At 38.3% G+C, this 26,696-nt stretch overlaps 1 pseudogene; it reads left to right on the top strand.

The window, feature by feature from the left end:
- Positions 5,460–26,696, top strand: part of LOC102187790 — a 39,023-nt pseudogene continuing 17,786 nt past the window's right edge.

Raw genomic sequence — 26,696 nt, 5'->3', positions numbered from 1 at the left:
CATTCCTGTTTTCATTATACTCCACCATTTGACATCTTACTGCCAGTTGTAAGTGGGATGTTTGAACACTCACCTACTTCTCAGTGGTCAGTGTTTTTATTCCATTCATCTATTCCTACTCCTGCCATGTTTTGGTTACATTCTTTCTACTTTGCAGAATATTTAACTCATACAAATATAAGTCTATCCATGCCCCAGTTCTTATTTCAGTCTCAGCTGTGGAAAAAAATATACAAAATATTTAATATTATGATATTGCCCATTTCCCACATCACCTTTTGAAATGTATATTAAAGCAAAAAGAGTCTCAGAATCTTCAAGGCCCCTTCTTACCTTACCCATAAAATAATTTAAAACAACAACAACAAAAAAAAAAACCCTTCTTTAGAAACTGAACAGTGCCATCTGGTGGATTAAGCTTCGTTTTGTTGTTCAGTCATTTGTGTCCCACTATTTGCAACCCCTTGGACAGCACCTCACCAGGCTTTCTTGTCTATCACTATCTCTATGAATTTGCTCAAACTCATATCCATTGGGTCAATGATGCCATCCAACCATCTCATCCTCTGTCAACCCCTTCTCCTCCTTTCCTCAATCTTTCTCAACATCAAGGTCTTTTCCAGTGAGTTAGCTCTTCACATCAGGTGGCCCAAGTATTGGAGCTTCAGCTTCAGCATCAGTCTTTCCAATGAATATACAGGGTAGATTTCCTTTAGGATTAACTGGTTTCATTTCATCGCCCTTCAAGAGACTCTCAGGAGAACACCACTGTTTGAAAGCATCAATTCTTTGGTGCACAGCCTCCTTTATGATCCACCTCTCACATCCGTACATGATTACTGGAAAAACCATAGCCTGAATATATAGGCCTTTTTTGACAAAGTGATGTTTTTTAAAATTCTATCTACATTTGTCATAGTTTTTCTTCCAAGGAGCAGGCTTTTTTTTTCTTTTTGATTTTGAGGCTGCAGCAACTCTTGTCAGTGATTTTTGAGTCCTCAAAAATGAAATCTGTCTCTATTTCCATTGTTTCCCCATCTATTTCTCATGAAGTGATGGGACTAGATGCCATAATCTCAGCTTTTTCATGCTGAGGTTTAAGCCAGCCTTTTCACTCTATTCTTTCACCTTCATCAAGAGATTCTTCAGTTCATCTTGGCTCTCTGCAAAGAGCTGGTGTCATCGGCACATCTGAGGTTGTTAATATTTATCTGGCAATCTTGATTTCAGTTTGTGAGTCATCCATCCCAGCATTTCACATGATGTACTCCACATAAAGTTAAATAACATGGTGACAATATGCAGCCTTGATGTACTCATATCTCAATTTGGAACTGGCTCATTGTTTCATGTCTGGTTCTAAATATTGCTTCTTGACCTGCGTACAGGTTTCCAAGGTGGTCTGGAATGCCTGTCTCCTGAATTTTCCACAGTTTGTTGTGATCCACAAAGTCAAAGGCTTTAGTGTAGTCAATGAAGCAGAAGTATATGTTTTTCTGGAATTCCCTTGCTTTATTTATGATCCAACAGATGCCGGCAATTTGATCTCTTGTTCTTCTGCCTTTTCTAAATCCAGCTTATAGATCTGGAAGTCTCAGTTCAATTCACATACTGTTGAAGCTTAGCTTGAAAGATTTTGAGCATTATATTGACAATATGTGAAATGAACATAGTTATGTGATAGTTTGAATATTCTATGGCATTGTCCTTCTTTGAGGTTAGAAAGAAAACTGACCTTTTCCAGTCCTGGGGCCTCTGCTGAGTTTTCCAAATTAGCTGGCATATTGAGTGCAGTGCTTTATTGGCATTATCTTTTAGGATTTGAAATGGCACAGCTGGAACTGCATCAACTCCACTAGCTTTGTTTGCAGTAATGCTTCCTCAGGCCCACTTGACTTCACACTCCAGGATTTCTGGCTCTAGGTGAGCGATCACACCATCATGGTTATCTGGTTCAGTAAGACCTTTTTTTTTTAGTTCTTTTTTTTTTTTACTTTATTTTTCTTTACAATACTGTATTGGTTTTGCCATACATCAACATGAATCCACCACGGGTGTACACGTGTTCCCAATCCTGAACCCCCCTCCCACCTCCCTCCCTATACCATCTCTCTGGGTCATCCCACTGCACCAGCCCCAAGCATCTTGTATCCTGCATCGAATTTAGACTGGCAATTCGTTTCTTACATGATATTATACATGTTTCAATGCCATTCTCCAAAATCATCCCACCCTCTCCCTCTCCCACAGAGTCCAAAACATTGTTTTATACATTTGTGTCTCTTTTGCTGTCTCACAAACAGGGTTATCATTACCATCTTTCTAAATTCCATATATATGTGTTAGTATACTGTATTAGTGATTTCCTTTCTGGCTTACTTCACTCTGTATAATCAGCTTCAGTTTTATCCACCTCATTAGAATGGATTCAAATGTATTCTTTTCAATGGCTGAATAATACTCCATTGTGTATATGTACCACAGCTTTCTTATCCATTCATCTGCTGATGGACATCTAGGTTGCTTCCATGTTCTGGCTATTATAAACAGTGCTGCGATGAACACTGGGGTACACGTGTCTCTCAATTGTGGTTTCCTCAGTGTGTATGCCCAGCAGTGGGATTGCTGGGTCATAAGGCAGTTCTATTTCCAGTTTTTTAAGAAATCTCCACACTGTTCTCCATAGTGGCTGTACTAGTTTGCATCCCTACCAACAGTGTAAGAGGGTTCCCTTTTCTCCACACCCTCTCCAACATTTATTGCTTGTAGACTTTTGGATCACAGCCATTCTGACTGGTGTGAAATGGTACCTCATTGTAGTTTTGATTTGCATTTCTCTAATAATGAGCGATGTAGAGCATCTTTTCATGTGTTTGTTAGCCATCCGTATGTCTTCTTTGGAGAAATGTCTATTTAGTTCTTTGGCCCATTTTTTGATTGGGTCGTTTATTTTTCTGGAATTGAGCTGCATAAGTTGCTTGTATATTTTTGAGATTAGTTGTTTGTCAATTGCTTCATTTGCTATTATTTCCTCCCATTCTGAAAGCTGTCTTTTCACCTTGCTTATAGTTTCCTTTGTTGTACAGAAGCTTTTAATTTTAATTAGATCCCATTTGTTTATTTTTGCTTTTATTTCCAGAATTCTGGGAGGTGGATCATAGAGGATCCTGCTGTGATGTATGTCGGAGAGTGTTTTGCCTATATTCTCCTCTAGGAGTTTTATAGTTTCTGGTCTTATGTTTAGATCTTTAATCCATTTTGAGTTTAGTTTTGGGTATGGTGTTAGAAAGTGTTCTAGTTTTATTCTTTTACAAGTGGTTGATCACTTTGTCCAGCACCACTTGTTAAAGAGATTGCCTTTAATCCATTGTATATTCTTGCCTCCTTTGTTGAAGATAAGGTGTCTACAGGTGTGTGGATTTATCTCTGGGCTTTCTATGTTGTTCCATCGATCTATATTTCTGTCTTTGTGCCAGTACCATACTGTCTTGATGACTGTGGCTTTGTAGTAGAGCCTGAAGTCAGGCAGGTTGATTCCTCCAGTTCCATTCTTTCTCAAGATTGCTTTGGCTATTCAAGGTTTTTTGTATTTTTGTACAGATTTTCTATGTATTCCTGCCACCTCTTCTTAATATCTTCTGCTTCTATTAGGTCCAACTCTTTCTATCCTTCAGTGCCCATATTTGCATGAAATGTTCCTTTTGTATCTCTAATTTTCTTGAAAAGATCTTTAGTCTTTACCATTCTATTGCTTTCCTCTATTTCTTTGCATTGTTCACTTAAGGATGCTTTCTTATCTCTTCTTTCTATTTTTTCGAACTCTTCATTCAGGTGGAATAATGTAGATTCCATATTTAAGGTGCCCCTTACATGCATGGAGGCAGTTCCTTGATGGCTCAACGTTTAAAGAATCTGCCTGCAGTGCAGGAGACATAGGAAATACTGGTTTGATTGCTGGTTTGTGAAGATTCTGTGGAGGAGGAAATGGAAATCCTCACCCTTATTCTTGCCTAGAAAATCTCATGGACAGAGGAGACTGGCGGGCTAAAATCCAAAGGATAGCAAAAGTCAGACATGACTGGGTGACTAAGCATGTAGCTAAAGCCATGGAATGTGTGCATCTGTAGATCAATAGTGTCCTATGAGTTCTTGCACAATTAAAAATATTTTTTGTAGTGTAATACTTGGCTGCCTGGTTGTATGGATATAAAACTCTTGGTTTTCATTTTCTTTTCTTAACTTTTATGAAAATGCTCTTCTATTATTGCCTTGGTCTTTTAGTTTCTTTGGAGAATTCTAAAGTCCTATTTTCCCCTGCCTAGAGCTCTGAGGAACTTCCCATTACCTTTACAGAGTAGACATGTTTAACCTGTCTATTTTAAATATGCAACATGATGAGTCTCATAAAATATATATAGTTATGTCATGACAGGCTGTGTCCAACTCTTGTGATCCCATGGAGGGTAGCCTGCCAAGCTTCTCTGTCCATGGTATTTCCCAGGCAAGAATACTGGAGTAAGTTTCCATTTCCTTCCCAATACATCTATACAATTACTCTATAATCAAGATGTAGAATATTTTCATCATCCCAAATGTTCCTTCATGCCTTTTGAAGTCTCTCCATATTCCATAACTACACTATTTCTTTTTGGAGTGGAGGTGTGTGTTCAATGAGAAATGAACTTTTGAAGAAAAACAATAACTTTTTTAAAAAATATAAATTTATTTATTTTAATTGGAGGATAATTACTTTACAATATTGTATTGATTTTGCCATACATCAACATGAATCTGTCACAGGTAACTTTTTCTTTTTCTTTTCAACATTCTTTTATTGATAAACATTTAAACAATCTGTAGTTTTCTCTATGAAAACATAAGTTGTATGGAAATTTTAGCTTATGGAAATGTCCACAACTATTTTTATAGAAGGTATACATAAAAAAAGAAGCATTAAAATGTTGAAAGTGAAAATAGCACCCCATTCACAAATTTGTCTAATTTTCATATAGGATTTCATTTCAGTAGAAACTAGTATTACCTATAGCCCCAAATTCTTGTGTTTGGTGATAAAGACTCAAAGCTCTCTCAAGTCCTTTTGATTTGAGACATAAGGTGTGTCCTCTGGATTGGATTGTAACTTTTAACTTTACATTTTATTCTGAAAATGGTAATTTTTTAAGCAAAGTTAAACATATAAATAACTAAACACCTAAAGTTAATCTTAATCTGATTGATAATTGTTTTAACACACACGTATGCCTGTGTAACTATTGCTGCTGCTGCTGCGAAGTCGCTTCAGTCGTGCCCAACTCTGTGCAACCCAAGAGAGGGCAGCCCACCAGGCTCCCCCGTCCCTGGGATTCTCAAGGCAAGAACACTGGAGTGGGTTGCCATTTCCTTCTCCAATGCGTGAAAGTGAAAAGTGAAAGTGAAGTCGCTCAGGTAACTGCAAATGAAGCAGATTTTTGAACCCTAAACAGTGCAACTGGAGTATTTGTGTGAATGTACCACTGGGAAAATCTAACATGTTGTTTTTAATCAATGTCCTTCTCACCTTGTGGTTTTACACTGCTCATGGACAGGGTAAGTTGAAACAGATATGAACACTCAGCCCTCCTCCTAAATATAACTATCTACTTTCCTTTGTGTGTATTTTTGACTGAATAAACGGGTTAAAATAGTCTGCACTGTGAGGTAACCATAAGAATACCTTAATGGAAAAATGATCAGACATTCACCTAAAAGGGGAAAACAAAATGAATACTTTTCTATGTCATCTGAGTTCCAAAAAGTACCAAAAATGTACTCTATGTAGATTATTGGGTCATGTGAATATGCTCATGAAAATGTGAATAGAAAATGTGTCACAGAAAAGTAGATTATAATTCCAGAATGTTTAGGAGAGTCTTACTTGTAATATGAGGAAACTTTGTAGAAAAATGGTTATTTTTACAATTTTACAGGTTCAAATATATTTTTCCAGGTTCAAATCTCATTTTAAATATGTTCAGTTGACCTTATTGTGATTATAGTTTAATAAGTCTATTAAAGGTCATTAACATCACTGTTAATTTAAAAAAAAAACTAGCTTAGGTACTAGATATATTTTCTTTTTACAAAATGTGGAATACAGTCTTAATTTCAAGTGTAGTGCCAATACATTTAGAATTATTTTCAGAGAGAAATGTAAATGTTGACAACCTTAAAAAAATTGTCACTTTTATTTTTAAACTTATAAGTTCTTTTCATTAGTTATCTATTACATGTCAGGCTCAATGTCTCAATTCATCCCTCTACTCTTGGGCCCCCTTGTATCTATACATTCATTCTCTATGCCTGTATCTCTATGTTTGCTTTGCAAATAAGTTCATCTGTAGCATTTTTCTAGCTTCCATATATAAGCAATATTATACAATATTTATTTTTCTCTTTCTGACTTGCTTCACTCTGTATGAAAGTCTCTAGGTCTATGCACATCTCTGCAAATTGCACAATTTCATCGCATTTTATGGCTGAGTAATATTTCATTGTGTATATGTACCACTTCTTCTGCATCTGTTCTTCTGTTGATGGACATTTAGGTTGATTCCATGTCCTGGCAGTTGTGGATAAAATAGACAACTAATGAGAACTTACTGTGTATCATAGGCAGCTCCACTCAATGCTCTCTGGTGACATAAATTGAAAGGAAATCCAAAAAAAGGGGAGATAAATATATATTTTCATATAACTGATTCATTTTGATGTACAAAAGAAGCTAACCCAACATTTTAAAGCAACTCCAATAAAAATTAAAGAAAACAAAAATCAAATTATATAAATGTATTAATATAAGTAATTAAATCATATCAAAAGCAAAGCTTTTACTCCAAACTATAAAACTTATATGTTCTTCATTATGATGTTTTTGTCTTTCATTTTCTTTAATAATCTATCTGTCTTCAAGTTTTTGTAAATGAAAACTCTAATGAATTTTATGATACCTCATGAAATTCAAGGTGTGAATAGAATATGCATCACTCTGCATTATTCATCTCATAATTTGTTGCATGTTATTTTAGTCCATTAGGCAATTTTCTCCATGAACAACATTTACAACACAATAAAGCTCCTTGTCCAGTCCTTAGTGTTACAATTAAGAGCAGCTCAGGCCCCAGATCACTTATAAGAAAGGCTGCATCACCATTATTCTTGCTGAGGAGCATGCAGACATGAATTGTTTCGCCTGATTCTCAGGTATATGAGTGATGATTTATTAATCAACTAGAATAAGACTACAGACATATTTCCAAACAAGAGGAGAAAGACTATACAATATGAAAGAGAAATGTGAAACTTTGACAAATCTTCACCAGATATTCCAGTGCAACACTTGTCTTCTCATTAACAGCTGAACTCTTTCCAAAAGTGGTCTTAAAGCTAACTGTTCAAATATTTAAGCAAAGTTTTTTTTTCATAATTTATGGGTGCACTTATGAAATTTTTAGCATGTAAAATAATTGTAATATCAGATTCAAGCCATTAAGTAAAACTCACATCACCTAACACCTATTGTTGTAGATGCCTGCATGCTAAGTCATGTCAGTCATGTCTGATTCTTTGCCTCCCCATCGACTCTAGCCCACCAGGCTTCTCTGTCCATGGGATTTTCTAGGCAAGAATACTGGAGTGGGTTGCCATGTCCGCCTCCAGGTGATCATCCAAACCCAAGGATCGAATCTGCCTGTACTATGTCTCCTGCATTGGCAGGAGGCTTTGTTCTTTACCACTAGCACCAACTGGGATGCCCATTGTATTAGATACATAGTCCTAATTAACAAATTTTCTAGAGAATATATTGGCTTAAGACAATACACCTCCATATTCTTAGAGCTCCTGTGAGTCAGGAATAAGGAAAAGGTTTCATTGGCTAGTTATGAGTCACTCTATTTGGGGGGCAACTGGGTAATGACATGGGCTGCTGTCACCTGGATGCTCAGCTGGGCTGGAATCTTTGCTTCCAAGTTGGCTCACTCTCCTGACCACTGGAGCATCTCTGCAGCTTGCTTGAGAGACAGGTAGCTTTCCTCAGGGCCATTGACCCCAGACAGGGAGGAGGAAGCCTCCACAGAAAGCATAATTTCTTTTTAAATTTTTTTTTAAATGATGGTGTTAGCAGTATTAAACAGATTTCAATCTACATAAGAATTATACTAAAGATATTTAAACTTGTTTAAGATGGATTTATGAAAATGGTGCTCTGTGCTTAGTCCCTCAATCATGTCCAACTCTTTGCGACCCTTTGGACTATAGCCCTCCAGACTCCTCTGTCCATGGAATTCTCCAGGCAAGATTACTGGAGTGGGTTGCCACTTCCTTCTGCAAGGGAATATGATTGACCCAGGGATCAAAGCTACAGCTCCTTTGTCTTCTGCATTACAGGTAGATTCTTTACCCACTGAGCCATAGGGGAAGCCCTATGAAAATGGCAGATCAACTCAAATATATTTATATCACAGAAAAGTTATCCCACAAGGGACCTTGTAAAGTTCTTGTAGACAAGATGAGGAAATTGGCCAGTTAAATAGTTCATCAGATATTCATAATTTCATTAAATAAGCTGATTATCAGATGCAGGATTTTGTTCTCAGGCCTGCTCCATTGCTGTTTTGTATCATCAACCAGTTTAATGGAGCAAAGAAGATGTGCCTGGAATGATACTGAGCTACTGAAAGTGAACCCGCATTAAGACAGGTTCATAACTCAGAAAGATACCCATTTGTGAGGTTGGACTCAGTAATGTGATATTTGGCTGTGATAATTATAAGATCCTGGGCCTGGATCATAGGAATAAGCAGCACAAATACAGAAAGACTAGAAACACTTTTACAACTTAGTGAATAATTGATCTCAATTTTGAGATCAATCTGAGCCAACACTATGATGGACAGCGAAGCCTGCTCATGAGACCGGAACTTGTATTGGTAGAAGTGTGAGAGGAGAATGAGGTTGTTCTGAGTCCTGACAGAGTCAGTGCCACTCTGACCATAGTGGACTATGTATGTGCTTCAGTAAATGATCTGGTTAGAGAGACAAAGACAGATTTACATGTGACCAAATAGAAGAGAGGAGGGAAATAGCTCAGGGCAGTGACAGCAATGACGTTTACTTTTAATTATGCCCTCTTTGTGTACCTTTTGCAAGTGAGTCTCAGTGGATTATTTTACTGTATTCATGTTCTTTGAACCATCAAAATAAGGTGAATACCTGTACTAGATCTGAATTCAGATAATAAGGACTGAAGTCTCTCTTCAATGTAATAACAAAGTTAGTTGAGTTCATTTCATTTGACTCCTGCAAATACAAACACTCAAGTTTGCCCAACATGGTATTATTGTTAAATACACATATCTTGACATACATGATGAAATTTGTAAAATTCAAGGATTAAGAGAAATTATTCTAATCTACAAAAAGTAGGTTAAACAATAATGTTACTTCCCTGTGTGATTAGATCTATGAAAATTATTGTGGTTTAAGGGTTTGTCCAGTAGTCATGTATGGATGTGAGAGTTGGACTGTGAAGAAAGCTGAGCACTGAAGAATTGATGCTTTTGAACTGTGGTGTTGGAGAAGACTCTTTTTTTTTTTTAAGATTCGGATTCAGATATTTATAGATTTACATTATATTTCGTCAAAATATATTGTATAATATTTAATAAAATCAAATACATAAAATAAAGTTTTCAACACTATTTATACAAAAAAAAATAAATAAATTTTAAAATCTTTAATTCTTACATGCATTCCCAAACATGAACCCCCCTCCCACCTCCCTCCCCACAACATCTCTCTGGGTCATCCCCATGCACCAGCCCCAAGCATGCTGCACCCTGCGTCAGACATAGACTGGCGATTCAATTCTTACATGATAGTATACATGTTAGAATGCCATTCTCCCAAATCATCCCACCCTCTCCCTCTCCCTCTGAGTCCAAAAGTCCGTTATACACATCTGTGTCTTTTTTCCTGTCTTGCATACAGGGTCGTCATTGCCATCTTCCTAAATTCCATATATATGTGTTAGTATACTGTATTGGTGTTTTTCTTTCTGGCTTACTTCACTCTGTATAATTGGCTCCAGTTTCATCCATCTCATCAGAACTGATTCAAATGAATTCTTTTTAATGGCTGAGTAATACTCCCTTGTGTATATGTACCACAGCTTTCCTATCCATTCATCTGCTGACACAAAGCCACAGTCATCAAGACAGTATGGTATTGGCACAAAGACAGACATATAGATCAATGGAACAAAATAGAAAGCCCAGAGATAAATCCACACACATATGGACACCTTATCTTTGACAAAGGAGGCAAGAATATACAATGGAGTAAAGACAATCCCTTTAACAAGTGGTGCTGGGAAAACTGGTCAACCACTTGTAAAAGAATGAAACTGGATCACTTTCTAACACCGCACACAAAAATAAACTCAAAATGAATTAAAGATCTAAATGTAAGATCAGAAACTATAAAACTCCTAGAGGAGAACATAGGCAAAACACTCTCAGACATAAATCACAGTAGGATCCTCTATGATCCACCTCCCAGAATTCTGGAAATAAAAGCAAAAATAAACAAATGGGATCTAATTAAAATTAAAAGCTTCTGCACAACAAAGGAAACTCTAAGTAGGTGAAAAGACAGCCTTCTGAATGGGAGAAAATAATAGCAAATGAAGCAACTGACAAACAACTAATCTCAAAAATATACAAGCAATGCGGCTCAATTACAGAAAAATAAACGACCCAATCAAAAAATGGGCCAAAGAACTAAATAGACATTTCTCCAAAGAAGACATACGGATGGCTAACAAACACATGAAAAGATGCTCAACATCACTCATTATTAGAGAAATGCAAATCAAAACCACAATGAGGTACCACTTCACACCAGTCAGAATGGCTGCGATCCAAAAACCTGCAAGCAATAAATGCTGGAGGGGGTGTGGAGAAAAGGGAACCCTCCTACATTGTTGGTCGGAATGCAAACTAGTACAGCCACTGTGGAGAACAGTGTGGAGATTCCTTAAAAAATTGCAAATAGAACTACCTTATGACCCAGCAATCCCACTGCTGGGCATACACAGCGAGGAAACCAGAATTGAAAGAGACACATGTACCCCAGTGTTCATCGCAGCACTGTTTATAATAGCCAGGACATGGAGAAGACTCTTGAGAGTCCCTTGGACTGCAAGGAGATCCAACCAGTCCACTCTAAAGGAGATCAGTTTGGGGTGTTCTTTGGAAGGAATGATGCTAAAGCTGAAACTCCAGTACTTTGGCCACCTCATGAGAAGAGTTGACTCATTGGAGAAGACTCTGATGCTGGGAGGGATTGGGGTCAGGAGGAAAAGGGGACGACAGAGGATGAGATGGCTGGATGGCATCACCGACTCGATATATATAGAGAGACTCGATGGATGTGAGTTTGAGTGAACTCTGGAAGTTGGTGATGGACATGGAGGTCTGGTGTGCTGCAATTAATGGGGTTGCAAAGAGTCGGACATGACTGAGCAACTGAACTGAACTGAACTGATATATATATATATATCACATGTTTCCAATAAACAGAAAATTAAAGAAGTGAATGTTAATTGGAAAAAAAAACCAAAACACTGTTTTCTTTCTACATTGACTTGGACTGAGAAGAAGTGTCAGGATGTTGGTTTCTGATAAGAATGGAAAAGAAAGAAAAAGAAGTCAGATGAGCCACAAGATAAAATCTGTACTTTCATCTCTTGACTAAGATGCTAATTTAGTCAACCATGGTTAGCACTTTCCCACTTAAGGAGAATTCATTTAATAAGTCTGTATAGTTTTCTACCAAGAGAATCCACATACAAATTTTATATGATATGACTCACAAGACATAATTTGACCTTCAATATCAAGGACCTCTTTACATACTTCAATCATCTGAGTTTTCTATAACTTTTCTTTTCCTAGAAACCATAATGTAGTGAGTGTAATTAACTGAACAAGAATGTAATTCATAGAGGTAATGTTAATTTCAAATTTGATTATATAATGAGGTAAAGCATTATTTTTTTTTATTCCAAGGGAAACATTGTAATTATCCAGTAATAAAACATGGACCGCTATATCATTCATACAGTGGATACTTTCCAGCTCATGTAAATCAACAGTTTCTCTATAACTCTGATCAGTATTTTGTGCCTCCTTCACAATATTCCTCAGATTACCTGGCTTGCACAGCAGAAGGATGGTCTCCAGAAGAACCATGCCTCAGAAAGTAAACCTATTTAAATTTTTTTTTAATTTTTTAATTTTTTTTTAAATTTTAAAATCTTTAATTCTTACATGCGTTCCCAAACATGAACCCCCCTCCCACCTCCCTCCCCACAACATCTCTCTGGGTCATCCCCATGCACCAGCCCCAAGCAAGCTGCACCCTACGTCAGACATGGACTGGCGATTCAATTCTTACATGACAGTATACATGTTAGAATTCCCATTCTCCCAAATCATCCCACCCTCTCCCTCTCCCTCTGAGTCCAAAAGTCCGGTATACACATCTGTGTCTTTTTTCCTGTCTTGCATACAGGGTCGTCATTGCCATCTTCCTAAATTCCATATATATGTGTTAGTATACTGTATTGGTGTTTTTCTTTCTGGAAATAAAAGCAAAAATAAACAAATGGGATCTAATTAAAATTAAAAGCTTCTGTACAACAAAGGAAAATATAAGCAAGGTGAAAAGACAGCCTTCTGAATGGGAGAAAATAATAGCAAATGAAACAACTGACAAACAACTAATCTCAAAAATATACAAGCAACTTCTGCAGCTCAATTCCAGAAAAATAAACGACCCAATCAAAAAATGGGCCAAAGAACTAAATAGACATTTCTCCAAAGAAGACATACGGATGGCTAACAAACACATGAAAAGATGCTCAACATCACTCATTATTAGAGAAATGCAAATCAAAACCACAATGAGGTACCACTTCACACCAGTCAGAATGGCTGCGATCCAAAAATCTACAAGCAATAAATGCTGGAGAGGGTGTGGAGAAAAGGGAACCCTCCTACACTGTTGGTGGGAATGCAAACTAGTACAGCCACTATGGAGAACAGTGTGGAGATTCCTTAAAAAATTGCAAATAGAACTACCTTATGACCCAGCAATCCCACTGCTGGGCATACACACCGAGGAAACCTATTTAAATTTATAGGCATAAATCTTTGAAAGAGTGAAGAGACAAAAGTATACAACTGAGTTAAGTGTTGTGTAACAACAGTAAGGCCAAGGGGTGAGTTCTATGAAAAAAACCATGCAAACAGATTTTCCCTTTACTAGAGGCTTTTCATGTAAATCCGGTGAGATACAGACTTTATAAGAATATTTGCATCATATATACATACTTTAATCATAACTAAAGAAAAATAATATGGAATGTTGATTTTCATTTGTAAAAAATCTGGTAGTAGCTTTCATTTTTATTGTTATGTATTATATTTGAATACTAGTGCATTCACCTTAAATTCTATAAGGTTAATCTTTAAGGTTCTATTTTAACAAATTTATGTTTTTTTTCTATCATATTATTTTATGATCCTTAGGAGAAAGTATTTTCAATAATTTGGAAAATGGATATAACTCAAGTATTGAAAAATAGTTGTACAGGGTAAAACAGTAAGGGTTTGCTGCTATCATGGCTACAGTCTTCAAAATAATCAGAAAACAATGACCTGCACAGAGAGTGGCTGGTCTCCTCCTCCCAGATGCATCTTTGTCAGTGAGTAAACTGGGCTGAGATCCCATTTTCCACTCAAAATGTTTATATCAAATTTTTGTTTTGCCAAAGACCAATTTAATTTTATTGTTTACAAGTGTCTATGAGTGTACCTATAGACTTCTTGATAAGTATATAACAAAATACATGTATTGATAGACATTAGTCAAGAAAATAGAAAAAGATCCACAAAGAAGAAAGCTGTAATAACAGAGTGAGGTCAGAAAGATGGCAGGAATCTCACTGTCTCTCCTGATATAAACGCAGACTTTGACCATCATTTGTGGATAAGAGGATCTTTGTGGAGGTCCAGGAGTCTAGCAGAGACACGACAGCATGCTGCTAGAACACAAAGATTGAATACTGGACGCATCACTGAGGGTTAGAGCAGTAGCCTCATTTAGCCCCTGAGGTGGCACTGCTTAGTGCAAAGACAGGTACCTCAACATAGGATTATACCTGTGGGGGAAATAAGAGCGTGTGAGCAAGTGCCACGTCCTCATCTTCCAGCCCTCTTCTTTCTCCCCTTATCTAGGACACTGGGGTCACCTATATGGCTGGGGGGTGGGGAGAGGCTAGAAGCACAGCATCCAGGGCTAGAATTCTTCAAGGGACATGAGTCCTACTGACCATGTGGAGACCCCACCAGGGAGCCCCAAACCATTGCAGACACTGTGCTTATGGTCCTGCTCACCCCTAGGCCCCTCATCTCAGCCACATCCCCCTCCCTAGGGCCAGCTCCCTGTGTAAGTCCCCACAGTGACATCTAGACTTTTGCAGATGGCCTGTGGGACATCTAGAAGCCAACCTGACCCCGTGGGTCTGTGAGAAAGCACACGAATGTGAGCATTTGGCATTGCCCCAGGGAAGCAGCCAGAAAACTGTCGGCACAGAGACTGTCTTTGCTGCATTGGTAGAAGCATATGGGCTTCAGAATTCTCTCCTAGGAGGAACTGAGTACATGGGACAGGTGTGTCCTTAAAAAACGTCTGAAAAAGTCTCAAAATCCCTATCAGTGTGACAGTGTACTTCCCTCCCCAGGTCAGTCTGTAAAGACTGGAGGGAGTGACTGCTTCGTTAAAGGCAAACACAGCAACCTGAGACTTCAAGGGACATAGACATCAAAGGACTAAAATGTCAACAGAGAAACATGATAGTTTTTCAGTTACTGTCCCCAAAATTGGATATGGACGATTTGTCTGATTAGCAATTCAAAGTAATTGCTTAAGAATTTCATTGAGATAGAAGAAAACAGTGGAGAAGGAAATGGCAACCCACTCCAGTATCCTTGCCTGAGAAATCCCGTGGACACAGGACCCTGGACGGCTACAGTCTATTGGGTCTCAAAAGAGTCAGACACAACAGTAGCTACTTAGCATGCACTCATGCATTCCTTTATATTTAGTGTAATTATTGATAGATAAGGATGTATTAATACTATTTTTTGTAACAGGATGTTTTAAGTTCCCTAATTGCTTTCCTCATGCGAAGAGTTGACTCATTGGAAAAGACTCTGATGCTGGGAGGGATTGGGGGCAGGAGGAGAAGGGGACGACAGAGGATGAGATGGCTGGATGGCACCACTGACTCTATGGACGTGAGTCTGAGTGAACTCCAGGAGTTGGTGATGAACAGGACGGCTGTCGTGCTATGATTCATGGGGTCGCAAAGAGTCAGACCAGACTGGAGTGACTGAACTGAACTGAACTGAACTGAATTCCTTTCCTCAGACTGCTTGCCTTTGTGAATTCATGATTTTTGTTATAGTAGTGTAACAATACTACTATAACTTTATAGTAGTATGCATTTAATAAACTTCTCTTTACCAGTGTGAATCTAGTATGGATTCCTACTATGTTTACCATGAGATTTACATAAAGCATCTTTAAGAGAGAGCTGTGTGTTTTATGCTGATAATATATGAATACAGTTCAGTTCAGTTCAGTCGCTCAGTCGTGTCCCACTCTTTGCGACCCCAGGAATCGCAGCACGCCAGGACTCCCTGTCCATCGCCAACTCCTGGAGTTCACTCAGATTCACCTCCATAGAGTCAGATATGCCATCCAGCCATCTCATCCTCTGTCATCCCCTTCTCCTCATGCCCCCAATCCCTCCCAGCATCAGAGTCTTTTCCAATGAGTCAACTCTTCACATGAGGTGGCCAAAGTACTGGAATTTCAGCTGTAGCATCATTCCTTCCAAAGAAATCTCAGGGTTGATCTCCTTTAGAATGGACTGGTTGGATCTCCTTGCAGTCCAAGGGACTCTCAAGACTCTTCTCCAACACCACAGTTCAAAAGCATCAATTCTTCAGCGCTCAGCCTTCTTCCCAGTCCAACTCTCACATCCATACATGACCACTGGAAAAACCATAGCCTTGACTAGACGGACCTTAGTCGGCAAAGTAATGTCTCTGCTTTTGAATATGCTATCTAGGTTGGTCATAACTTTTCTTCCAAGGAGTAAGCGTCTTTTAATTTCATGGCTGCAGTCACCATTACAGTGATTTTGGAGCCCCCCGAAATAAAGTCTGACACTGTTTCCACTGTTTCCCCATCTATTTGCCATGAAGTGATGGGACCAGATGCCATGATCTACGTTTTCTGAATGTTGAGCTTTAAGCCAACTTTTTCACTCTCTGCTTTCACTACATATATTAAATCTCCTTCCTTTTCCCCTTCTCCATTTTATCTTTTTGATGTCATGATTTGCCTCTTTTTATAGTGTGTACTTAATTTAAAAGATAATTGTAGCTATAGTTACTTTTATATTCTTGCACTTTAACTCTTAGTTAAGTGTTTAACATTCCATATCAAAGTATTATAGTGTTCTGAGTGTGAATGTGCACTTAAATTTACCAGTGTACTACATATTTTCATGGAATTAATTAGCATTATTTTGCTTAAGCTTGAATAATTCCTTTTAGTGTTTCAGTAAGGAAGGTCTGTGTGCCTGCTCAGTTACCTCAGCTGTGTCTGATTCTTTGTGACCCTATGGGCGGCAGCCCACCAGGTTCTCTGTCCATGAGCTTCTCCAGGCAAGAATACTGGAGTGGGTTGCCATGCCCTCCTCAAGGAAGGTGTAGCTATGTTCAATTTTCTCAGTATTTTTTGGTCAGGTGAAGTCTTTATATTCTTTTCTTTTCTGAAGGATATTTTCAAATATTCTTCTTTGGCAATTTTCTCTTTCAACACTTGAAATATGTCATCCCACTTTCTCCTGGCCCCCTAGGTTTCTGCTGAGAAATATTCCTAGATCCAAATGAAGCCTCCTTAGTAAATTCAGGAAACAACAGTTAGAACTGAACATGGAGCAACAGACTGGTTCCAGGTAGGAAAAGGAGTATGTCAAGGCGGTATATTGTCACCCTGCTTATTTAACTTCTATGCAGAGCACATCATGAGATGTTCTGTTTTTTCTGTAGCACACTGAGTTATCTAAAACAGCTGTTTTGAATTCTTCCTTGGATAAATCACAGATCTCCAATCTTCAGATGTGAATACTGAAGATTTTTATACTTTGTTGGTGTCATGATACTTTGGGCTCATGTTCCTTGAAGTTTTGTGGTGCTGTTTTTCTAATTAAAGTACCAGTCTCCTTTGGGTGTGAGGTAACTTCCTTCAACCCGGCTAGAGACTCTGCAGCTATCTCAGATCTTCTATAGTGGCCCCTGCTGACACTTCTCATCCCCGTTTTGTCAGAATTTCTGTGCTTCATCTCTTGTCTAGATACATTAGTGCACCAGAAATAGTACTGACAGCCTGTCGTTTGTGTCCCCCAAAGTAGCACTACCTCTTAATCTTGTGTTCCTGTACTTGGTCACAGATTTAAGCCAAATTTCTGTGCAAACTCACTGGAGGTCTGTCAAAGGTTGCTCTTCCTCTGAGTCAGTTGTAACCACAGGGATCTGGCCACAGGGTGGAAGGGTGTGTGAATGAGGCAGACAGAGGTCCTCCTGTGAAAACCTGGACTTTCACAGAAGGATTAGCTCCATGCATGAATTTTTAAGATAGGTTTCCCAGAACTGCTAGAGTGCAGCTGAGAGGGAATTGAGATGGTTCATGAGCCACTGTAGGCATCACAGTCAAGAAAGAGCTCTTTCTGCTTTTTACCTCATGCATGGATGAGCGAGCCTCCTCCTGGGCCCCTGGCATATGGAATTTTGGGGTGGGTGGTTGTTTATTTTCAATTTATTTATTTTTAATTGAAGAATAATTACTTTACAGTATTATGTTGGGTTCTACAAAACATCAACAAGAATCAGCCATAGATTTACCCATGTCCCTTCCCACATGAACATCCCTCCCATTTCCCTGCCCATCCCACCCTTCTAGGTTGTTACTGAGCTCTGGTTTGACTTCCCTGAGCCATACAGCAAAGTCCCATTGACTGTGTATTTTGGTCGCTCAGACAGTAAAGCGTCTGCCTACAATGCGGGACACCTGGGTTTGATCCCTGGGTTGGGAAGATCCCTTGCAGAAGGAAATGGCAATCCACTCCAGTATTCATGCCTGGAAAATCCCATGGACCAAGGAGCCTGGTGGGCTACAGTCCATGGGGTTGCAGAGTCGGACACGACTGAGTGACTTCACTACTCACTACTAGTGTAAATTTGCATGCTAACCCTCTCCATACATCCCATCCTCTACTTCCTCCCTGGCAGCTGTGTCCATAAGTCTGTTCTCAGTGTCTGTGTCTCTATTGCTGCTTTGAAAATATGTTTATCATACAATATCTCTAGATTCCATGTATATGTGTTACTATACAATATTTGTTTTTCTCTTTCAGACTTACTTCACTCTGTATACTAGGCTCTATGTTCATCCACCTCTTTAGGACTGACTTAAGTGCATTCCTTTGTATGGCTGAGTAATATTCCATTGCAGATATGTAGCACAGCTTCTTTATCTATTCATCTGTCAATGGACATCTATGTTGCTTCCATGTCCTAGTTGTTGTAAACGGAACTGAAGTGAACATAGGGGTACATGTGTCTTTTTCCATCTTGGTTTCTTCAGGGTATATGCCTAGGAGTGGGATTGGTGGGTCATACAGAGGTTTTATTCCTCATTTTGTAAGGACTCTTCATACTGTTCTTTATAGTGGCTGTATCAGTTTACATTTCCACCAACAATGCAAGCGGATTCCCTTTTCTCCACACCCTGTCCAGCATTTATTGTTTGTAGAATTGTTGATCATGGCCATTCTGACTGGTGTGAAGTGATATTTCATTGTAGTTTTGATTTGCATTTCTTTAATAGTGAGTGATGTTGAGCATCTATTAATTTGTTTATTAGCCATCATAGGTCTTTGGACAAATGTCTGTTTAGGACTTTTTCCCACTTTTTTATTGGGTTGTTTGTTTTTTGGTATTGATTTGTATGAGCTGCTTACATCTTTTGGAAATTAATCTTTTGTCAGTTGTTTCATTTGCTGTTATTTTTTCCCATTCTGAGCATTGTCTTTTCACCTTATTAATAATTTCCTTTGCTGTGGATAAGATTTTAAGTTTAATCATGTCCCACTTGATTATCTTTTTTTTTTTTTTGACTACTCTAAGAAGTGGGTCATAGATGATCTTGCTGTGATTTATGACATAAGGTGTTCTGCCTGTGTTTTCCATCCATTTTGAGTTTATCTTTGTGTATGGTGTTAGGAAGTAGTCTAATTTCATTTTTTTCCCATGTAGTTGTCAAGTTTTTTCAGCAGCACTTATAGAAGAGACTCTCTTTGCCCCATTGCATATTCTTGCTCCTTTTCAAATATAAGCTATCCATAGGTGTGTGGGTTTATTTCTGGGCTTTCTATCTTGTTCCATTGGTCTCTATTTCCGTTTTTTTCTGCCAGTACCATACTGTCTGGATGACTATAGCTTTGTAGTCAGTTCACAGTCAGGAAGGTTGATTCCTCTAGCTCTATTTTTCTTTCTCAAGGTTGCTTTGGCTATTCAGGTCTTTTGTGTTTCCCTATGAATTGTGAGACTTTTTATTCTAGTTCTGTGAAAAAACACCATTGTTAATTTGATACAGATGGCATTGAATCTGTAGATTATAATTGGTAGCATAGTCATTTTCACAATGTTGATTCTTCCAATCCCAGATGATGGAATAGCTCTCCATCTGTTTGTGTTGTCTTTGAGTTCTTTCCTCAGCGTCTTCTACTTTTCTGTATACAGCTCTTATTTCTCCTTAAGTAGGTTTATTCCTAGGAATTTTATTCTTTTCGTTGTAATGCTAAATAGGATTGATACCTTAATTTCTCTTTCTGATGTTTCATTGTTAGTACATAGGGATTCAAGTGATTTTTGCGCATTCATTTTGTATCCTGTCACTTTGCTAAATTCACTGATCACCTCTTGTAATTTTCTGATAGTGTCTTTTGGGTTTTCTATGTGTAGTATTGTCTGTGTGCAAACAATGAGAGTTTTCCTTCTTCTTTTCCAATCTGGATTACTTTTATTTCTTTTTCTCCTCTGCTGTAGCTAAGGCTTCCAAACAATGGTGACTAATAGTGGTGACAGTGGGCACCCTTGTCGTTTCCTGATCTTAGAGGGTATGCTTTCAGGTTTTCACCATTGAGAATGCTGTCCGCTCTGGTTTTCTCATATATGGCCTTTATTATGTTGACGTAGTTTCCCTCTTTGCTCATTTTTTGAAGAGTATTTATCATAAATGGGTGTTGAAAATTTTCAGAATTTTTCTGTATTTATTTTGATTACCATATGAATTTATCTTGCAATTTGTTAATATGGTATATCACATGGATGGACTTGTGTATACTGAAGAATGGTTGCATCCCTGGAATAAACCCAACTTGATGGTTGCTATCATGCTGTGCTGCTGCTGCTGCTAAGTTGCTTCAGTCATGTCTGACTCTATGCCACCCCATAGATGGCAGCCTACCAGGCTCCTCTGTCCCTGGGATTCTCCAGGCAAGAACACTGGAGTGGGTCGCCATTTCCTTCTCCAACGCATGAAAGTGAAAATTGAAAGTGAAGTTTCTCAGTCGTGTCTGACTCTTAGCAATCCCATGAACTGAAGCCCACCAGGCTCCTCCATCCAAGGGATTTTCCAGGCAAGAGTACTGGAGTGGAATGCCATTGCCTTCTCCATATCATGGTGTACCATCTTTTTAATGTATTTTTAATTCTGTTTGCTAGTGTTCTGTTGAGGATTTTTCCATATATTTTCATCAGTGATATTGGCCTGTAATTTTCTTTTTTGTGTTGTCTTTGTCTGGTTTTGGTATAAAGGTGATGATGGCCTTGTAAAATGAGTTTGGAAGAGCTCCTTTGTCTGCAGTTTTTTGAAATAGTTTTGTAAGAATATTATTAGCTCTTCTCTAAATGTTTGAGAGAACTCACCTGTGAAACCATCAGGCCCTGTGCTTTAATTTTTTGAGAATTTTTTTTATCACATTTTTGATTTCAGTGCATGTAGTTAGCTTGTTCATAATTTCAATTTCTTCCTGGTTCAATCTTGGAGATTGAGCTTTTCTAAGAATATATCCAATTCTTTTGGGTTGTCCATTTTTTTGGCACATAGTTGCTCATAATAGCTTCTTATGATCATTTGTATTTCTGTATTTCTGTTGTAACCTCTTCTTTCTCCTTCCTAATATTGTTGATTTGATTCTCCCATTTTTTTCTTGATGCATTTGCCTAATTGTTTGTCAATTTTGTTTATCTCCTCAAAGAAGCAGCTTTATTAGTCTTTACTGTTGTTCGTCCCTTCTTTTTCATTTATTTCTGCTCTGACCTTTAGCATTTCTTTCCTTCTACTAACTTTGGGTTTGTTTTTTGCCCTTTTTTATCGAGTTGTTTTAGGTGTAAATTAGGTCGTCTATTTGATGTTTTCCTTGTTTCTTCCTATAAACTTCCCTTTTAGAACTGCTTTGCTGCATCCCATAGGTTTTGAGTTGTTGTGTTTTCACACAAGCTTTGTGTGGATCAGCAAGATTAAGTCCTCTCTGTCTCTTCCAATTTATCTTGAAACAGTAAATCACAGTTTCTGTTTATGAATCGATGAACACTCTTTCACTTCTGATGTGAAATGCAGACAAATTCTTGGGGCTGCTGTGTAAATAACTGGTAAAATTTATGTTTATGCAAATTTTATTCCTAATGATCAAAAGGACAAGGATGAAGGGACAACAGGGCTGCCCAGCCTGGGAGTCATGCTCTCGAAAGATAAGCCCCCAGAAATTCTGACTTAGAAGTCCAGAGTAACTTGTGCACAAGAAAGCCAGAGGGCTTTAAGAAACAGAGCTTCTGTTCTTTAAAGGCATACAAAAACCTCACATGTTATGTGTCCCAGTAAAGAGGCATCAATGGAAAAAAACCTTGGGTTATACTAATTTGCTTATCTTCGTGAAACTTCTAGAGAGATAGGAGACGATTGGGATCATAGATAGTGGTGCCAGCCATCATGAGAGACAAGTGCCACTTAAGCGTTCTCTCTAACCCACACATACATTGCTTACCTAGCACCAAAGGCTAACAACTCACCAGCATGAAAGCACTAACCCCAGACTCCACGGGGCTCCACAGCTGCTACACCTGCATCTCACCCTGCTCTTGGGTGTGATATCACCAGCTCAGGTATCCTTAGGCCCTGAAGCCAGCTCCATCAATACTTCATCCTGCCTATGATTGAGCTGGCAGCCATCACAAGGGGCAGAGTCTGGAAGCCAACAGGGGAGGAGGTGGGACCCTTTTTCACCCATGCACCCAGAGTAGTTGGCATTGACACAACAGAAGGGCACCCCTATAGCATCTACATCTGCAGCCCAGATCCTACAGAGGGGAGCATTCTGCTGGGCCCCATAGACTTCTGCATAAGACCACTTCTCTAAGATCAGGAATACACCTAACTGTTGGGAATAAACACAGAGTTAGTTAAAATCAGGAGACAGAGAAATGCATTCCAAATGAAGGAATAAGACAAAATCTCAGAAAAGTCACTAAACAAAGTTAAGATAAGCAATCTACCCAAGAAAGCATGCAAGGTAATGACCATAAAGATGTTCAATGGACTCTAGAGAAGACTGAATGAAAACAGAATTTTAAGAATAAGAAAATATAAAGAATAACTAAACAGTGCTGTAGGATACAACAGCTGAAATGAAAAATACACTAAAAAAATCAATAGTAGATTAGAGGATCCAGAAGAATGGATCAGAGATCTGGAAGACAGGGTAGTAGAAACTTCCCAAATAGCATAGGAAAAAGAAAAATAAATTTTAAAAATGAGGCTAGGTTAACAGACATCCGGGACAACATCACGTGAAGTATCATTCTCATTATGGGGATCTAAAATAGAGAGAGACAGAGACTTATTTGAAGAAATAATAGCTAAACTTTTCTAGCCTGGGGAAGGAAACAGACATTCAGGTATCGAAATCAGACAATCCCCAAAAGAGATGAACATGAAGAGGTCCATACCAGGACACAGTATCATTTAATGGAAAAAATTAAAAATGTTCCAAAGTAAATGGCAACAGGATCATATTTATCAATAATTACCTTAAATGTAAATGGGTTGAATGCACCAACCAAAAGACAAAGACTGGCTGAACAGATACAAAAACAAGACCCTTATATATTCTGTCTACAGAAGACCCACCTCAAACCAAGGGAAACATACAGACTGAAAGTGAAGGGCTGTAAAAGATAGTTCATGCAAATGGAAACCAAAAGAAAGCAGGAGTAGCAATACTCATATCAGGTAAAATAGATTTTGAAATAAAGGCCATGAAAAGGGACAAAGAAAAACACTACCTAATGATCAAAGGATCAATCCAAGAAGTAGATAACACAATTATAAATATATACGCACCCAACATAGAGGCACCTCAATACCGAAGGCAAATGTTAACAAGTATGAAAGGAGGTATTAACAGTAACACAACAATAGTGGGAGACATTAATACCCCACCCACACCTATGGTTAGATCAACTAACCAGAAAATTATCAAGGAAACACAAGCTTTAAATGATACAGTGGAACAGTTAGTCCTAATTAATATCTATTGGACATTTCACCCCCAAGCAATGAATTTCACCTTTTTTGCAAGTGAAGACAGAACATTCTCCAGGACAGATCACATCCTGATATAGCATAAATCTAGCATTAGTAAATTCAAAAAAATGGAAATCATTCCAAGAATCTTTTCTGATCACAATGCACTAATATTAGATGTCAACTGCAGGACAAAAACTATTAAAAATATTAACATATGGAGGCTAAATAACATGCTTCTGAAAAATCAAAAAATCACGGAAGAAATTAACAAGGAAATCAAAATATGCACAGAAACAAATGAAAACAAAAACACAACAGCCCCAAACTTATGGGATTCAATAAAAGTAGTACTAAGGTGAAGGTTCATAGCATTACATCTTACCTCAAGAAAGAAGAGAAAAGTTAAATGAATAATCTAATTTGGCACTTAAAGCAACTAGAAAAAGAAGAAATTAAGAACCCCAGTGTTAGTAGAAGGAAATAAATCATAAAAATTAGGGCAGAAATAAATGAAAAAGAAACAAAGGAGACTATACCAAAAATCAGCAAAACTAAAAGCTGGCTCTTTGAGGCAATAAATAAAGGAGAGAAACCATTAGCCAGACTCATCAAGGAAAGAAAAAAAAAAAAAAGAAGAATCAAATCAACAAAATTAGAAATGAAAATGGAGAGATCATAACAGACAACACAGAAATAAAAAGGATAATAAGAGACTACTATTAGCAACTATATGCCAATAAAATCGACAACTTGGGAGAAATGGATGAATTCTTAGAAAAGTAGAATCTTTCAAAGCTGAAGCAGGAAGAAACACATGGTCTTAACAGACCCATCACAAGCACAGAAATAGAAAATGGAATAAAAAAACTTTCAGCAAACAAAATTCAAGGACCAGATGGCTTCACAGGTGAATTCTACCAAAATTTAGGGAAAAGCTATAACCTAGGTGGCAATAACACACAGAAGAATTGTACAAAAAAAAGATCTTCATGACCAAGATAATCATGATGGTGTGATCACTCACCTAGAGTCAGACATCCTGGAATGTGAAGTCAGGTGGGTCTTAGAAAGCATCACTATGAAGAAAGCTAGTGGAGGTGATGGAATTCCAGTTGAGCTATTTCAAATCCTGAAAGATGATGCTGTGAAAGTGATGCACTCAGTGTGCCAGCAAATTTGGAAAACTCAGCAGTGGCCATAGGACTGGAAAAGGTCCGTTTTCATTCCAATCCCAAAGAAAGGCAATGCCAAAGAATGCTCAAACTACCACACAATTGCATTCATCTCACATGCTAGTAAAGTAATGCTCAAAATTCTCCAAGCCAGACTTCAGCAATACATGAAGCATAAACTTCCAGATGTTCAAGCTGGTTTTAGAAAAGGCAGAGGAATGAGAGATCAAATTGCCAACATCTGCTAAATATGGGAAAAAGCAAGAGAGTTCCAGAAAAACATCTATTTCTGCTTTATTGACTATGCCAAAGCCTGTGTGGATCACAATAAACTGTGGAAAATTCTGAAAGAGATGGAAATACCAGACCACCTGACCTGCCTGTTGAGAAACCTATATGCAGGTCAGGAAGCAACAGTTAGAACTGGACATGGAACAACAGACTGGTTCCAAATAGGAAAAGGAGTACATCAAGGCTGTATATTGTCACCCTGCTTGTTTAACTTTTATGCAGAGTACCTCATGAGAAACGCTGGGCCGGAAGAAGCACAAGCTGGAATCAAGACTGCCAGGAGAAATATCAATAACCTCAGATATGCAGATAACACCACCATTATGGCAGAAAGTGAAGAGGAACTAAAAAGCCTCTTGATGAAAGTGAAAGAGGAGAGTGAAAAACTTGGCTTGAAACTCAACATTCAAAAAACGAAGGACATGGCGTCTGGTCCCATCACTTCTTCGGAAATAGATGGGGTAACAGTGGAAACAGTGTCAGATTTTATTTTGGGGGCATCCAAAATCACTGCAGATGGTGATTGCAACCATGAAATTAAAAGACACTTACTCCTTGGAAGAAAAGTTATGACCAAGCTAGATAGCATATTCAAAAGCAGAGACATTACTTTGCCAACAAAGGTCTGTCTAGTCAAGACTATGGTTTTTCCAGTGGTCATGTATGGATGTGAGAGTTGGACTGTGAAGAAAGCTGAGTGCCAAAGAATTGATGCTTTTGAACTGTGGTGTTGGAGAAGATTCTTGAGAGTCCCTTGGACTGCAGGGAGATCCAACCAGTCCATTCTAAAGGAGATCAGTCCTGGTCTTCGGAAAGACTGATGCTAAAGCTGAAACTGCAATACTTTGGCCACCTCATGCGAAGAGTTGACTCATTGGAAAAGACTCTGATGCTGGGAGGGATTGGGGGCAGGAGGAAAAGGGGATGACAGAGGATGAGATGGCTGGATGGCATCACTGACTCGATGGACATGAGTTTGGGTGAATTCTGTGAGTTGGTGATGGATAGGGAGGTCTGGCGTGCTGCAGTTCATGGGGCCACAAAGAGTCGGACACAACTGAGCAACTGAACTGAGCTGAACTGATCCTACTCAAATTCTTCAGAAAATTGAAGAGGAAGATAAACTCCCAAATTCAATCTATGAGGTCACCATCACCCTAATTCCAAAACCAGACAAAGATGCCACAAATAAAGAAAACTACAGGCCAGTATCACTGATGAACACAGACACTAAATTCTTCAACAAAATTCTAGCAAAAAGAATCCAGCAACATATTAGAAAAATCATATATCATGACCAAGTGGGTTTTATTCCAAGGATGCAAGGTTTCTTCAATATTTGTAAATCAATCAATGTGATACACCACATTAACATTAAAATATAAAAACCATATGATTATCTCAATA

Source organism: Capra hircus, chromosome 16, assembly GCF_001704415.2.
Source record: "Capra hircus breed San Clemente chromosome 16, ASM170441v1, whole genome shotgun sequence".
Taxonomy (NCBI): domain Eukaryota; kingdom Metazoa; phylum Chordata; class Mammalia; order Artiodactyla; family Bovidae; genus Capra; species Capra hircus.
This window is presented reverse-complemented; position numbering and strand designations above follow the sequence as displayed.